This window comes from Manis pentadactyla, chromosome 11 (assembly GCF_030020395.1).
Source record: "Manis pentadactyla isolate mManPen7 chromosome 11, mManPen7.hap1, whole genome shotgun sequence".
Lineage (NCBI taxonomy): Eukaryota > Metazoa > Chordata > Mammalia > Pholidota > Manidae > Manis > Manis pentadactyla.
Genome location: NC_080029.1, coordinates 44,563,004 through 44,575,447, shown reverse-complemented (window position 1 = coordinate 44,575,447; position 12,444 = coordinate 44,563,004). Strand labels below are relative to the sequence as shown.

The following is a 12,444-nucleotide window of genomic DNA, read 5'->3' as shown; positions in this document are numbered from 1 at the left end:
CCCATCCCTGACCCTTGGCAATTACCAATTTATTCTCCATGTCTGTAATTTGGTTATTCCAAGAATGCTACATAAATGTAATCATAAAGTGTGTGACTTTTGAGGATTGGCCTTTTCCACTCAGCATAATTCCCTGGAGATTCATCCAAGCTGTGCATATCAACAGTTCATCCTTTTCACTGCTGAGTACTATTCCATGGTATGATGTACCACTGTTTGTTTAACCAGTCACCCATTGAAAGACACGTGGGTTGTTCCCAGTTTTTGGCTACCATGAACAAAGCTGTTAAAAACATTTGTATACAGCTTTTGATATAAATATAAAGTTTTATTCTCTGGGGGAAATACCTAAGAGTTCAATTGATGGGTTGTTTGATAGTTGCACATTTAGTTTTATAGAAAAAATGCCAAACTTTTTCCAGAGTGGATGTTGTATTTTGCATCCCCAGCTGTGGCTATGGGTGATCCAGTTTTTGCATCCTCAGCAGTATTTGGTATTGTTATTGTTCTCCATTTTAGCCATTCGTAAAGGTGTGGAGCAATATCTCATTGTGATCTTAATTTGTACTTTTTTAATGGTTAATGTTGTTGAACATCTTTTTATGTGCTTATTTGCCATCTGTGTGTCTTGTTGATGACATGTTCATGTCTTTTGCTCATTTCCTAATTAGAGTGTTTGTGTTTTTAATGTTGAGTTTTTATATATTCCAGATTCTGTTCCTTTTTAGGATATGTACTTTCAAATCATTTTCTTCTAATCTCTGGCTTGTCTTTTCATTCTTTTAAGAGAGTATTTTGCAGAGTAAAAATTTCATTTTTGATGTGGTCTAATTTATCGGTTTCTCCTTGTATGGGTTATGTTTTTGTTATGAAGTCCAAGAATCCTTTATTCAGCCCTAGATCCCAAAGATTTTTCTTTTCTTTTTTTATTAGTTTTATAGTTTTATATTCCCTCCTCACCCTTCCACCATGGGGTATTCTGGTAAGGACCAGAAACCTGCTAGTTAAATCCTAAAAAACCTGTAATACTATTTTATCCTTACTTTTACATTTTACACTTAAGTCTGTGATTCATTTTGAATTAATTTTTGTATAAGGTAAGAGCCTTAAGTCAAGGTTCTTCTTTTTTGTTGTGTTTTGTTTTCTTTTTTTCGGCTACAGATGTCCAACTGCTCTAGTACCATTTGTTGAAAACACTATCCTTCCTCCATTGAATTTATTTTGCTCTTTTATAAAAAATCAGTTGGGCATACTTGTGTGGGTCAATTTATGGATTCTCTGTTCTACTCCATTGACCTATGTATTTATCCCTTTGGCAATGTCTTGATTACTGTAGCTATATTGTAGGCTTTAATATCAAAAAGAGTCATTCTTCTCGCTTAATTCTTATTTTTAAAAATTGCTTTAGCTATTCTAGTTTTGTTACCTTTCCATATAAATTTTAGAATAATGCTGTCTGTATCTACAAAATATTTGGCTAGGGATTTTGATAGGGATTACATTAAAGCTATATATTAGTTTGGGGGAGAATTAACATCTTCACTGTGTTACATCTTCACTATGAATCTTTCAATCTATGAACATAGTATGTTTCTCATTTATTTAGGTCCTCTTCAATTTCTTTCATCAGCATTTTGTAATTTTTAGCATATAGATTCTATATATTTATTAAGCTTACACCTTAAGTGTTTATTTTCTTAGGCATGATTGTAAATGATATTGTGTTTTAAATTTAATTTTCCATGTCATTATTAGTATGTAAAAGTGTGTAATGAACCTGATGTTAGTTGTAAGGCTCCTTTTTTTTCTTTTGTAGGTAATCTACCAAGTTAAAGAAGTTCCCCTTTACTCCTAGTTTGCTGAGAGTTTTTGTGATGGGTGGGTGTCTATTTTCTCAACACTTTTTAAGATGCGGTTTTTTGTTATTAAAATTTCTTGTGAGGCACTCAAGCAGTGAATCTGTAGGCTCAGAGCCACGTTCCCTCAAGACGGATACACAGCACATACAGGTGGGCTTCTCTGACTTTGCCCAGCTTTCTTCACTTTCAACAACCTGTCTCACTGTGTTGGATGCCATTTTATTTTCCCAAGATCTCTCAAACTGGTCTATTTTCCATGTTCCCTTACATTTATGAAAGGACTTCATTTATTAAAACTCAAATATTTTCCTTATTCAGGCCTCCCAGGTTTTCCCACTCAAATCTTATTTCCGGTTTGTGAAATGTCTGTTTCAGAACTGATTGTCAGGGTGGCAGTGAGGGATACATTAACTGATTTAGACTTCTCTATCTTGGGTTATCCACACTACCTACCTTTGGAGCCTTTCAGAATAACTCAGGTGACTTATCCACAGAGGTGTGCTGGTAAAGCTTTAATAACTAGCTCTCAGGGTCAGGGGAACCCCTGATTTGTTGATTTCCATGATGTAAATGCTCCTCCATGACTAATTTTAAGCTACCATTGTGTTGTCATTGAACATAAATTGGGAAGAGATGTGCCCAACTAGTTTTCATGAATGGTACAGGCTGGATCCATCAGACCACTACTTACACATAACTGAATGTTATGTTAGTGTTACACTGCTGACAGCCACTCCTAACACAAACTGCCCCAGGTAGTAAACTTCCCAGACTACTGTAAGACTGCTACATTCTTTTCCTGCAGTATTCTTAGAAGTATATGAAAGAAAGGGTAAGTAGTCAGCCCCATAGGAATAGAGTTTAATGAGTAGCAAGTACAGTTTTTGGCCGAGTATCAGTTGTTCATTTCTTTTTACTGCTGAGTAGTATTCCATGGTAGGGATATGTGACAGTTTGCTTAACTCTTCACCTGTTGAAGGACAGGAGTTGTTTCCAGTTTTTGGCTATTAAGAATAGATATACGAACATTCATGTACAGGATTTTATGTGCACATCTTTTTTGGAATATCCTTTTATTATCCTTCTTTCCCCTCCAACCTCCACCAAAAAAGCCTGAGATCCAAGAATTATATCTTCCATGCTTTGTCTTTTAATTCCAGTTTCAAGATAAAAGGGAATTACAAGGGGAAGAGGAGCCAAGATGACGGCGTGAGTAGAGCAGCGGAAATGTCCTCCCAAAAATATATATATTTTTGAAAATACAACAAATACAACTCTTCCTAAAAGAGAGACCAGAGGACACAGGACAATATCCAGACCACATCCACACCTGCGAGAACCCAGCGCCTCGTGAAGGGGGTAAGATACAAGCCCCGGCCCCGCGGGAGCCGAGCGCCCCTCCCCCCAGCTCCCGGCGGGAGAAGAGCAGGCAGAGCGGGAGGGAGACGGAGCCCAGGGCTGCCGAACACCCAGCCCCCGCCATCCAGACCAGAGCGCAGACACACAGTGTGTGGTGTGCTGGATACTAGGGAAACGGAACAGTAAACCTGTGAGCAGGTCCACACAGCCAGTGCCCCTGGGACAAAAGAAAAGCAAGTGCATTTTGAAAGTCTTAAAGGGATAGGAGCCTCACAGCTGGACAGAAGCATCCCAGCGCACTCAGCCCAGCAACTGGGAACCCCGGGGAACTCCGGGTGCCCTCTATCCCTGGGTGGCAGTGCAGCTCAGAGGCTCCTCACAGTGATAAACAGCCTCCTGCCTGTTCCCCCTCCACCGTGGCCCCGCCATAGTGGAGCAGGAGCCTGAGGCTGCCACGCCCACAGCAACCACGTGGAGCTTACTCCAAAGAGGCCCACCCAAGAATCAGAGACCGCGTCTGCAAGCAGCTGCCCAGGAAAAGCCACTAGGGGTCGCCATTCTCCCAGGAGAGGAAGGCCACAAACTAGCAAGAAGGGATGTTCTCCCAGCTGACACACATGCCAACTCCCCACAACTACCTCTATCACCATGAAAAGGCAGAAGAATTTGATCCAGACCAGAATCACACAGACATCCTCCCCTGAGAGGGAACCTGGGGGAGATTGACTTAATCAATCTCCCTGAGAAAGAATTCAAAATAAAGGTCATTGGATGGAGCTGCAGAGAAAATGCAAGAGCTAACTGACACAGTAGGGAGGGAGACTACAGAAATAAAACAGTCTCTGAAAGGACTTAAAAGCAGAAGGGATGAGATGCAAGAGGCCATTAATGGAATAGAAACCAGAGAACAGGAATGTATAGAAGCTGATGCAGAGAGAGATAAAAGGATCTCCAGGAATGAAACAATATTAAGAGAACTGTGTGACCAATCCAAAAGGAACAATATCTGCATTATAGGGGTACCAGAAGAAGAAGAGAGAGGAAAAGGGATAGAAAGTATATTTGAAGAAATAATTGCTGAAGACTTCTCCAAACTGGGGGAGAAAATAGTCACTCAGACCATGGAAGCACACAGAACTCCCAACAGAAGGACCTAAGGAGGACACACCAAGACACATAATAATTAAAATGGCAAAGATCAAGGACAAGGACAGGGTTTTAAAGGCAGCTAGAGAGAGGAAAAAGGTCACTTACAAAGGAAAACCCATCAGGCTATCATCGGACTTCTCAACAGAAACCTTATAGGCCAGAAGAGAATGGCATGATATATTTAATGCAATGAAACAGAAGGGCCTTGAACCAAGGATACTGTATCCAGCACGATTATCATTTAAATATGAAGGAGGGATTAAACAATTCCCAGACAAGCAAAAGTTGCGAGAATTTGCCTCCCACAAACCACCTCTACAGGGTATTTTAGAGGGACTGCTCTAGATGGGAGCACTCCTAAGGCTAAATAGATGTCACCAGGGAAAATAAAATCACAGCAAAGAAAGCAGACCAACGAAATACTAACTAAAGGCAAAAAATAAAATTAACTACTCACAAAAGCAGTCAAGGGAAACGCAAAAGAGCACAGAATAAAACACCCAACATATAAAGAATGGAGGAGGAGGAATAAGAAGGGAGAGAAATAAAGAAACATCAGACAGTGTTAATAATTGCTCAATAAGCTAGTTAAGTTAGACAGTAAGATAGTAAAGAAGCTAACCTTGAACCTTTGGTAACCACAAAACTAAAGCCTGCAATGGCAATAAGTACATATCTTTCAATAATCACCCTAAATGTAAATGGACTGAATGCACCAATCAAAAGACACAGAGTAACAGAGTGGATAAAAAAGCAAGACCCATCTCTATGCTGCTTACAAGAGACTCACCTCAAACCCAAAGACATGCACAGACTAAAAGTCAAGGGATGGAAAAAGATATTTCATGCAAACAACAGGGAGAAAAAAGCAGGTGTTGCAGTACTAGTATCAGACAAAATAGACTTCAAAACAAATAAAGTAACAAGAGATAAAGAAGGACAGTACATAATGATAAAGGGCTCAGTCCAACAAGAGGATATAACCATTATAAGCATATATGCACCCAATATAGGAGCACCAGCATATGTGAAACAAAGACTAACAGAATTAAAGGAGGAAATAGAATGCAATGCATTCATTTTAGGAGACTTTAACACACCACTAACTCCAAATAATAGATCCACCAGACAGAAAATAAGTAAGGACACAGAGGCACTGAACAACACACTAGAACAGATAGATGGACCTAATAGACATCTAGCAGAGCTCTACATCCAAAAGCAACAGGATACACATTCTTCTCAAGTGCACATGGAACATTCTCCAGAATAGACCACATACTAGGCCACAAAAAGAGCCTCAGTAAACCCAAAACATTGAAATTCTACCAACCAACTTTTCAGACCACAAAGGTATAAAACTAGAAATAAATTGTACAAAGAAAACCAAAAGGCTCCCAAACACATGGAGGCTTAACCACATGCTCCTAAATAATCAATGGATCAATGACCAAATTAAATAGAGATCAAACAATATATGGAAACAAATGACAACAACAACACAAAGCCCCAACTTCTCTGGGATGCAGCGAAAGCAGTCTTAAGAGGAAAGTATACAGCAATCCCGGCATATTTAAAGAAGGAGGAACAATCCCAAATGAATAGTCTAAAGTCAGAATTATAGAAATTTGAAAAAGAAGAACAAATGAGGCCTAAAGTCAGCAGAAGGAGGGACATAATAAAGATCAGAGAAGAAATAAATAAAATTGAGAAGAATAAAACAATAGAAAAAATCAATGAAACCAAGAGCTGGTTCTTTGAGAAAATAAACAAAATAGATAAGCCTCTAGCCAGACTTATAAAAAGAAAAAGAGAATCTGCACACATCAACAGAATCAGAAACGAGAAAGGAAAAATCATGACGGACCCCACAGAAATACAAAGAATCATTAAAGAATATTATGAAAACCTATATGCTAACAGGCAGGAAAACCTAGAAGAAATGGACAACTTCCTAGAAAAATACAACCTTCCAAGCCTGACCCAGAAAGAAACAGAAAATCTAAACAAACAAATTACCAGCAATGAAATTTAAGTGGTAATCAAAAAACTACCCAAGAAAAAAACCCCTGGGACAGATGGATTTACCTTGGAATTTTATCAGACATACAGAGAAGACATAATACCCATTCTCCTTAAAGTTTTCCAAAAAATAGAAGAGGAGGGAATATTCTCAAACTCATTCTATGAAGCCAGCATCACCCTAATACCAAAACCAGGCAAAGACCCCACCAAAAAAGAAAATTACAGACCAATAGATCATACACCCTGACCAAGTGGGATTCATCTCTCAGGCATGCAAGGATGGCACAACATTTGAAAATCCATCAACGTCTTCCACCACATAAACAAAAAGAAGGACAAAACCCACATGATCATCTCCATAGATGCTGAAAAAGCATTTGACAAAATTCAACATCCATTCACGATAAAAACTCTCAACAAAATGGGTATAGAGGGCAAGTACCTCAACATAATAAAGGCCATATATGATAAACCCACAGCCAATGTCATACTGAACAGCAAGAAGCTGAAAGCTTTTCCTCTGAGATTGGGAACAAGACAGGGATGCCCACTGTCCCCACTGTTATTCAACATAGTACTGGAGGTCCTAGCCATGGCAATCAGACAAAACAAAGAAATACAAGGAATCCAGATTGGTAAAGAAGAAATTAAACTGTCACTATTTTCAGATGACATGATATTGTACATAAAAAACCCCAAAGACTCCACTCCCAAACTACTAGAACTAATATCGGAATTCAGCAAAGTTGCAGGATACAAAATTAATACACAGAAATCTGTTGCTTTCCTATATACTAATGATGAACTAATAGAAAGAGAAATCAGGAAAACAATTCCATTCACAATAGCATCAAGAAGAGTGAAATACCTAGGAATAAACCTAACCAAGGAAGTGAAAGACCTATACCCTGAAAACTATAAGACACTCTTAAGAGAAATTAAAGAGGACACTAACAAATGGAAACTCATCCCATGCTCTTATCTAGGAAGAATTAATACCATCAAAATGGCCATCCTTCCCAAAGCAATATACAGATTTGATGCAATCCCTATCAAATTACCAACAGCATTCTTCAACCAACTGGAACAAATAGTTCAAAAATTCATATGGAACCACCAAAGACCCTGAATAGCCAAAACAGTCCTGAGAAGGAAGAATAAAGTGGGGAGGATCTTGCTCCCCAACTTCAAGCTCTACTACAAAGCCACAGTAATCAAGACAATTTGGTACTGGCACAAGAACAGAGCCACAGACCGGTGGAACAGAATAGAGACTCCAGACATTAACCCACACATATATGGTCAATTAATATATGATAAAGGAGCCATGGACATACAATGGGGAAATGACAGTCTCTTCAACAGTTGGTGCTGGCAAAACTGGACAGCTACATGTAAGAGAATGAAACTGGATCACTGTCTAACCCCATACACAAAAATAAATTTGAAATGGATCAAAGACCTGAATGTAAGTCATGAAACCATAAAACTCTTAGAAAAAAACATAGGCAAAAATCTCTTGGACATAAACATGAATGACTTCTTCATGAACATATCTCACCGGGCAAGGGAAACAAAAGCAAAAATGAACAAGTGGGACTATATCAACATGAAAATCTTCTTTACAGCAAAGGACAACATCAATAGAACAAAAAGGTACCCTACAGTATGGGAGAATATATTCATAAATGACAGATCCGATAAAGGGTTGACATACAAAATATATAAAGAGCTCATGCACCTCAACAAACAAAAAGCAAATAATCCAACTAAAAAATGGGCAGAGGAGCTGAACAGACAGCTCTCCAAAGAAGAAATTCAGATGGTCAACAGACACATGAAAAGATGCTCCACATTACTTGTCATCAGAGAAATGCAAATTAAAACCACAATGAGATACCACCTCACACCAGTAAGGATCACTACCATCCAACAGACAAAGAACAACAAATGTTGGCGAGGTTGTGGAGAAAGGGGAACCCTCCTACACTGCTGGTGGGAATGTAAATTAGTTCAACCACTGTGGAAAGCAATATAGAGGTTCCTCAAAATGCTCAAAATAGAAATACCATTTGACCCAGGAATTCCACTCCTAGCAATTTACCCTAAGAATGCAGCAGCCCAGTTTCAAAAAGACAGATGCACCCCTATGTTTATCACAGCACTATTTACAATAGCCAAGAAATGGAAGCAACCTGAATGTCCTTCAGTAGATGAATGGATAAAGAAGATGTGGTACATATACACAATGGAATATTATTCAGCCATAAGAAGAAAACAAATCCTACCATTTGCAACAACATGGATGGAGCTAGAGGGTATTATGCTCAGTGAAATAAGCCAGGCAGAGAAAGACAAATACCAAATGATTTCACTCATATGTGGAGTATAAGAACAAAGAAAAACTAAGGAACATAACATCAGCAGAATCACAGAACCCAAGAATGGACTAACAGTTACCAAAGGGAAAGAGACTGGGGAGGATGGGTGGGAAGGGAGGGATAAGGGCGGGAAAAAAGAAAGGGGGCATTATGATTAGAATGTATAATGTGGAGGAGGGGCACGGGGAGGGCTGTGCGACACAGAGAAGACAAGTAGTGATTGCACAGCATCTTACTACACTGATGGACAGTGACTGTAATGGGGTTTGTGGGGGGGACATGGTGAAGGGGGGAGGCTAGTAAGCATAATGTTCTTCATGCAACTGTAGATTAATGATACCAAAATTAAAAAAAATTAAAAAAAAGAGAATCACAAGAAATGTAAATTTGTGTAATTCCACCTGTAGCAATGTTATATTAAAATTTTAAGAGGAGCTGGCCATTGGAAGCTCACACTCTGAATATGAACAGGTTGTGATCCACACATTAATTGCAACAAAATGCCCTCCAGCAGTGACGCAGCATCACAGGGGTGTTTTGACACTAACTGTGCTGTCCTGTTGGCCTGTAGCACCTGCGGACATGCCCACATCCTCAGCATGCACTTTTCCTACTCCTAAGTCAGATAGAATGAGGACTTTCTAAGCAAATAAACTGGAACCCAAACCCATGTCCTGCACTTATGTGGCTGAGCTGTCCCAGTGATTCATTCTTGGAAAGCATCTTAGATACCTATGTTGAATGGCGCTGTGCTGTCATCACGACTGCATGAATTTTCATTTCTCTGAAGCATGAACTCTCAAGGGGGCAGAATTGCTGACTCATTAACAGTGTGGGTCCAGGGCAGACACGTGGGTCAGAGACCGAGATCTGCTGGTATTACCAGTGGGACTTTGGGCAAGTTGTTTATCATTTGGACTCAGGTTTATCATTTGTCAAACAGGGATAATAATACTATTTGCCCCATCCAGTTGTTATGAAGACCAAATGAGACAGCACGTGTAAAGCCTCTAAGAAATGTTTGGCTGATATGACATTATCATCATCATCACCACACACATTTTGGGAGTGCAGGAGAAGCACAGGGCCCATTCTCTTCCTTAGGGCCACTTGCTTCCTCACCATCTTGGCACAAGGCGGATAGGTGTGCCTCGGGGAGGGTGGCTCCTCAGTTCAGCCCCGCAGCTCCCGCTTCCCCGCAGCAAAGCTGAGTACACCGTCTTCTGGCCCCTCCGAGCTCGGGCTGGGATCCTGGGGGTGCCGCTCACTCCTCCCTCAGGGCTGGCCCAGCACACAGCTCACTCCACATGTGGGAGGCAAACAGAAGCCAGCCAACAGACCTGTAAGGTGCAATGGCCACTCTCCCCGGTAACTTGTTACTCCATCTGCTCTTTCTGCTCCCATGCAGCAGGCAGTCATCACAGGCGCCCCAGCCTGAGCTCAGCTCTCAACTGGCATGCCTGCCCCTAATGCCCTGATGGTCTCTCCAGAGGGGTGGGAGCTGTTTCCTGCCACTAGCACCCACCACTTTGTTCTCCTTCTGCATCCTCTGTGGGTCTTCTCTCTCCAGCCAGTCCAGACTTACTGCCCTTTGGCACCTCCTTTAACTCAGGGATTGGTGTTTCTCTACAGGCAGCAGGGAGCACTCTGCACCTATATGGGGTGGCAGCTTTTCACGCCGATCCTATTAGGTCCTCTTACTCTCAGTAGCCAGCAGCAACTTAAGGCTGAACCACATTCATCTTTGTGTCCTGTTAAGACCCAGTCGAGTGTCTATATAATATATCAATATTTATTAAATGAATGCTTGAATAAATGATGAGCTTCTTGAAAGCATCGGGGCAAATACCCCACTTACTTGGATCCCTGCTGCATCTCAGGGATCAGCCTTCTGCTGGCAAGTTGGCCCATAATCTTTGCAGCGCTCCTTGGCTGCTGAGTTTCCAACCGTGGTTTTACACCTGTTTCATTTTATGGTATTTATTGGGAAAGCATTTTAGCTGCTTATTATAGTCAGATATCATCCGTGACAAGCCATTTTCCTTGAATTAGCCCAGTGAGAAATATTTCTAAAGGCGTTAAATGAAATCATCCAGACGCTTCCTATGTTCAGCTGGACCGGCAGCCACATTCAGTCCCTGGTCTTGAATACAGAATGGATTGCGGTGTTCGTCTACTCCGAGCAGCAGAGCTGCTGCTAATTCTCACACTAATAAATGGGGCTTTAACAAATCCCACCAAGCAAAAGTAGCAGGAGAATTTACAACCGTGTTTTCAGTAAATTAAATGAGATAATGTAGTAGCTGGCTCATAGTAAGCAGCCTGTAAATACTGACTGTTGTGATGCTGAATACCGCTACCAAGAATTGTTGCAGAAAAATAACACCAAAGAGATACAGGGGTGGGTAGGAAAATCTTTGTTCAAGGGTTAGTAGAAAATAAGGTCATATAAATAATCACTTCATTCGAAGTTAAGAATAAGGAAAATAATGCTGAAAAAAGAAACTTATTTAAAAAATTAAAGAGATGAAAATAGAGGGGTTAAGAAAATTGATAGAAAGTAAATAGGCAAATGTGCATTTTCATAATGTGTTTAAAATCATGAATTACATGCTTAGGCACTCACCCTGGAAAATTTCCCACACTTAATCAAATCATATTGCTTCCAATTGCTGTTCAAAACGTTGAGATATGTAAAACAACATCTTCAACAATGCTGTAAGTGGAAAACTGTGATTACATCTTTACATAATTATTTCAAAGGTTTTTGGGTAAAGGCAGATATCCCCATGGAAACTCAAAGTTATGAAATATGTCCTCTGTACCTTCTGTGATTTCGTCTTGGCTGTGAAATACCACCTATGATGTTATCAAAAAGCCTGAGCTTGTGGGATTGTACAGGAAAACTTTCATAAACTCTAAGATTTCTACCCTTTCCCCAAAATCTTGTTTCTCAGCTTCCCAGTGCCACTATTTCTTTGCTTTGTTATTAAATAGGAAAATACTGACTTTGGCCATGTCAAATTACCAGCTTTGGTGTTAGTGATCTCTTTTCAAAGTACTACTTAACTCATATTAATTTTGGATGCACCTGTCTTTCATAACTTGAGTTTAAAAACCTGGAAGTAGAACTTTATAGTATGATGCCTCTTGATGATTAACTTTTATTCCTGGGTAAACAGAATGCTGACTCTTCCACAGCCTGTAAGCAGCAGTGATGATCTTGGTGGCAGAAAAATGTAACATGATCTTAGCAGCTAGCCAGGCTGCGTCATCAGCTGAGAGAGAAAGCGATCCTGGGTGGGATTTTTTTATAATTAAAAAACTTTAACTTTATAAAAACTATTTTGTTGAGGTATAAATGAAATGTAAAAAGCTGCCCCTATTTATGGTATAACTTGTTACGTTTGGGAATAAGTGTACACCTGTGAATCATCACCACCTTCAAGGCCTTAGACATATCCATCACCTCCCCAAATTTCCTCTTGCCTCCATTATTATTACTCTTATTATTATCTTGTGCGTATGTGTGTGTGGTGATAGCACTAACATAAGATCTACCCGCTTAGAAAATATTAACTATACAATTCAATATATTTATAGGCTCTGTGCTAGATAGTAGCTCTCCTGGACCAGGTTTTATTAGAGCAAGACTGAAGGACAGTCCACAT

General features: G+C 40.0%; 1 non-coding gene across 1 annotated transcript; it reads right to left on the bottom strand.

Annotated features, from left to right (window-relative positions):
* Positions 1 to 970: 970 nt before the first annotated feature.
* LOC118929445 (U7 small nuclear RNA) lies at positions 971 to 1,031 on the bottom strand. The gene has a single exon (XR_005031574.2). It is a non-coding gene; the product is annotated as a U7 small nuclear RNA (small nuclear RNA).
* Positions 1,032 to 12,444: the final 11,413 nt, after the last annotated feature.